Here is a 5,697-nt window from a genome sequence, read left to right as displayed (position 1 = left end):
TCAACATGGTGAAACCCTGTCTCTACTAAAAATACAAAAAATTAGCTGGGCATGGTGGCGCGTGCCTGTAATCCCAGCTACTCAGGAGGCTGAGGCAGGAGAATTGCCTGAACCCAGGAGACAGAGGTTGCGGTGAGCCGAGATCGCGCCATTGCACTCCAGCCTGGGTAACAAGAGCGAAACTCCGTCTCAAAACAAAAACAAAAACAAAAACAAAAACAAAACAAAACAAAACAAAACAAAAAGTGTACCTGGAACTGTTACTTATTTCTTTGTTTATTTACTCATTCATTCATTCTTGAGATGGGGTCTCACTATGTTGCCCAGGCTGCTCTTGAACTCCTGGGCTCCAAGGATTCTCTTCCTTGTAGCTGAGATTACAGGCACACACCACTTTGCAGGGCCAGAAAATTAATTTTATTTAGGCCTTTGCAATAGGGAGAACACCCCTGGTTGAAGGCCAGAGTTTCTTGGCAGAATGGTTTCACCTTACACTTATCTAGGGAGGAATAAACAAGTTATAGATGGGGTGATTTTATAGTTGGAATTATTTTATAATCAGGAAGAGTCTCAGTCAGCATAAAGAGGGAATATTTCTCTCTGTGTCTTGCTAATTTGGGAAAGACAAACAGTTTAATCATTTATGAGACAAACAATGGGAATGTGAGGGGTCCGTGTCTGGTCTTGTGACAATTAAAAAGAGGCTCATTAGCAATTTTAATGTAAGTCAAAGAGGGAAGGGTTGTTCTTGGCATCCATTTTCCCAGATCAAAAAGAGTGAGAGTCTTCTTAGCCATCCCTGTTTTCCAGGAACACATGGCTCAGATAAAGTTCAGCATAGTCATTCCAGTTTGGTTGTTAACTAGAGCTAAACTGTCTTGCCTCTTGAAAGTTCACGTACTATGTAACCTAACTTATTTATGCAGTTTTTCATATATTGATATGTCAACCACTGAAGGCTTCATGTTGCTACAAAAGATAATTCTCACAGAAAGATAAAATATAGATATAAAAATGAACATGAAAATTAACAATTGTATTCTACTCACTAATCAGCAAAGGAACTGGAGCCAGGCAGATGTCATAAAAGTCTAAAAGATAATTCAAAGACTATTCTTGATATACTTAGGAATATAAAATGATATACTAATTAAGGCAAAACTAGTAGAGAAACATCGATTGGAATTGTCTATAGGAATTATTTTGTGTTGTTATTAGTTGTCTACAATTTTACAAAATGACAAAACAGCTCAAAGACTATGAAAGACTAGAATTATATAAGCCAAAAGAGTCACTAGACAATATATAGTTCCCTGTTGAAGCATATTTTTATTTATGTTACCTTTAGGGCTACAACCTAACACAGGTCTGGTTATTAGCTGCTTGCAGAGTCCAATTAACAGGTGTGAGATCTGGTAGAAAGAAAGTGACTTTAATTCCACAGCTAGCCAAGGAGACGTAGTACAGGCTCCTGCTTTGAGGGTACCACTTCAGCTTCTGGGGCAGAAAGCCAGGGCTTTTAAAGAGGGGCTTGGTGTAAATGGCATGCAGGGGAGGGGCAAGGAAGTGCAGGGTCTAAGTAACCTGCTTAGGATTCCTTATCTATCTAGTGGTCTGGCTGGCCCTATCATGGGCAGAGCTAGGTTGTAAACTGAGACAATGTCCTGGTGAGAGAGAGTTCCAGGGGTGGTAGTTTGTCTCAAGGCTTGGTCTTTGTAACATCTACGTAAACATGTACACAAGCTTGTCATGTAGGGAGTGTTGGGCAGAGAGAAGATAAAGGTTGTAACTGCATTCCTAAAGTGCTGAGAAGGAGGGGGGAGAAAAGGAACACAGTACAAAAACAATAATTCTTAAAAAGCAAAATAAATAAATAATTCTTTTTTCCCTTTTAAAATAGATTACTCAGTTACAGAGTGAAGTCCAAAACTTTTAGAGTTATTTCCTAACCCCTAGCTCCTCCTAACTTTCCACCCTCTTTTGTGGGTTTCCTCCCTCTTTCAGTTATGTCCCCTTCCACATTTTCACATTGAAGTCCTAATCACAGTTACCTCATAATGTGACCTTATTTGGAAATAGGATTACTGCAGATGTAATTCGTTAGGATAAGTTCATACTGAAGTTGGGTGGATGCCTAATCCAATATAACTGGTTTCCTTATAAAGAGAGAAAATTTGGACCCAAGCACACACAGGGAGAACACCATGTGCAGACGAAGGCAGAGATGGGGATGATGCATTTATAAACCGGGGAACACGCAAGATTGCCAGCAAACCACCAAAAACTAAGGGAGGGACATGAAACAGTTTCCTCTTCACAGTCTCCAGAAGGAATTGAGCCTGATAATACCTTGATCCTAGACTTCTAGCATCAAGAGTAATGCGGCAATATGTGTCTATTGCTTATGGCACTCAGTTTATGGTACTTTGTTGTTGCAGTCCTAGCAAACTAATACATTCCCTTTCCACTGTGTGTTGTTTCTTTTGAGTCATCCTCTATTGGCATATACAGGCTATTTCCTCTGCCTTGAATGCTTTTCTTTCTTCCTCCCCATTTATGCTTCTCCTCAGTTATCTAGTTAACTTCTACCAAGCTTCAGATCACTGCTTCATCTTTTCTTTATTTGTAAAAACTTCCTTGTTGCACCTGCCCCAAACAAATGTAAAGTACCACTCTGATGTGCTCCCATTGAATACTATATCATCTTCCACTTGTCATAACCAATTACAGATGGTTTTGGTTATTTGTGGTAGTCGTGTTCTGAAAAGTAGTTGTGAATATTGAATTAATGAATACTGAATCATTTGTCCTAGGAGAGATACACGATCAAATTCCTGCAAGCCTCTGGTCACAACATTTTCATTAAATAATGAATATGCAACCTTATTTCATGTACATTTCTGTTTACGTGCACCTTATTTAATATATGTTGTTGATTTATTAACATCAAACTCATGGCCAACAGTAATATAACTCATGCCTGAATGAAAGTTATCAAACACAAATATTTTCTTTATAAGGCACTTCACAGCTTTCTTACCCTTAGGAATGCCAGAAACCATTTTAGTAGTACATTTGAAGGCTATTTTAAACAGTGAAATTACCAACACAAAGTACAAAAACGCAAAGAAACAAGGTGGCACTAAATTGACTGCTGCAAGTACACTTAAAGGGAAAGGACACTTAGAGTATGAGGGCTAAAATAAGAAGGTAGAGAATCGCTCTGTTTGACCTCAGCTAAGAATATGCATGCGGAACTACTCAAACATTTTGCTGCTCTGCACATATTTGTGAATGACCCTGAAAGCACTGTGAGTATCAGCTTTTGGATTACAGATAAATTTTAGCGAGTACGCAAATTCACAAATACAGAAACCATGAATAATGAGGATAGACTATACTTATTTAGCTTTCTGTTTCCCCTATGAAGCTGTAGTTCAGAAATGGCAGAGGCTATTTTTACATGTGTCTATTAAATATTTTCTTTCCAGTTCTATGCCTAGTCCCTGGCAGATTTGAACAAATAAATATTTGTTGAAAGAGTTAATGAATGCAAGTACAATAATAAATGTGCATGTTATTATGCTATGGAAAATACAAAGACAAAATAATTTTGTCTCCAGGCCATTTATACAAGGTAACAAATGCACATATATATCCATGCCAATAAATGTAGGATTTTTAAAGGTATCTAGTAGTTTGGACAATTTGTGGCTGAAGATTCAGGAAAACTAAATGGAATGAGATTGTAAGTGGCACTAAGAGGAAAAGAAGATTTTTTTAGGGAGACTATAGAACGTAAGCAACAGATACGTGGTGAAACATGAATGGCACAGTTAACTGCAGTGGGCTAGAACACAAGCAGAGTGCAGGTCGAGAAGCAGTAGAAAACAATACCCCCAAAGGAGACTAAAGAAAGAATGTGGAAGATGAAGAGGTCCCAGCAAGAAGGCTTAATTTCTATCCTGTCATGTGTGATTAGCCATTGAAGGGTTTTGAACAGGGAGAGGTCCAACTCATTGAGCTATGTAGCAGAATGTAAGCCTTACGGAAAGAATGGAATTAACTCTTATCTGAGCTTATTAGAAAGCCTATCAGAAAACGGCTTCTTTTATGTTTTTTTCTTTTCCACATGGAGTTATTGAAAAGAACTCTGCTTCTTTAAAGAAGTCCTAAGACCCTCCATATCTTAGAAGTAGCCTTCAAGAAACTCAAAAGAGGTTTGGAAAAGGAATGGAGAAGGCAAAAGCAGAGAACAGCCAAAGCAGGTCATAGCTTCCTAGGATGTCCTAACCATTAAACTTGGTGCCTGTTAGCATCACAGAGGTTCATCTCCTCTATGAAATCTTCTGGAAATCTGTAGTCAAGTTTCAATTCTATAGTTATCAGCATGACCCTTGGCAATTTACTTTAATCTCTACAGGTTTCGATTTCTGTGCCTCTAAATGAAAGGAATGGGAAATAGAGATTAGCACTACTCAAGGCAGTGTTAGTCTCACACATTAGAAACAAACTCTCAGGTCTCCTGAATAAGCCCACACCTACTGAATCAGAATCTTCATTTTAGTCAGATTCCCTGGTGAATCATAAGCACACTGGTCTAGAGAGCTCTTCGTTTCTTTCTGAGAATAAATATAGTTGATTCTCAGTATTCACAGATTCCATAATTGTGAATTCACTCGGTCACTAAAATCTATTTGTAATGCCAAAATCAATGCTTGTGGCCATTTGTGGTCATGTGCAGAGGGAAAAATTTAAGTCTGGTGTGCATGTTCCCAGCTGAGGTCAAACAAGGTGACATTCTGCCTTCTTGTTTCAGCTGCCATACTATTAACAAGTATATTTTGGGGAGTTTATTCAGTGCCATATATTTGTATTTCTGTGCTTTTTGTTGATGATTCCATTTAAAACATCCTCCAAATGTGGTGGTAGAAGTGCCCTCTGGTGTTTCTAAGTGCAAAAAGGCTGTGACGTGCATTGTGGAGAAAGCTGTGTTACTTAGGCTTCATTCAAGCTTGAGTTATAGTGTTGCTGGACATGAGTTCAATGTTAATAAATCTACAATATATATTAAATAAAATGCCTTTATATGAAAACACAGAAAACAAGTTTATGTATTTATCATTTAATGAACATCTTATTACCAGCGACTGGCAGAAACATAATCCAATATTTCCCTAGCAGCAGTTCAGTATTTGGTAATGCAGTGTTTACTGTGACTTTGTAGAACATACCTACCACAAGGAAAAAGAATCAACTCTACCACTAAAGGTGAATATAGAGACACAATCTGAATATAGCATCAGAGAGAGATATTATTCAAAAATGATATCCTCAAACAAACACTGAGAAACACATAAAAAGTGATAATTCCAAAACAGCTAAAACTTTGCTCCAGTTCTATATATTCAAGGGGATCCTGGAAAGCCTCCGTTTCCTCTTAACAGCTGTGAAGAGCCCTGGTATAGAACACTTTTGTTTCATCTCTAGACAGAGAGGCAGAGTTCCACCCCTCTACCTTGGTTGGAGTGGCTTCTCTGAGAAGACTGAAGCCCCAGTGTTTTATTTGTTATACACATTCTCTTCATTTGAGTCTTTCTCTGTTCTCTTCTCAAATCTTACCTCCAGCCCAATAAGCACTCCTTTCTTCTTGAAAACAATGTTAACTTTCAGAATTCTTTTTTTTTTTTTTTTTTT

This window comes from Cebus imitator, unplaced genomic scaffold (assembly GCF_001604975.1).
Source record: "Cebus imitator isolate Cc_AM_T3 unplaced genomic scaffold, Cebus_imitator-1.0 Scaffold60, whole genome shotgun sequence".
NCBI lineage: Eukaryota > Metazoa > Chordata > Mammalia > Primates > Cebidae > Cebus > Cebus imitator.
Note: the sequence above shows the minus strand (reverse complement) of the source record.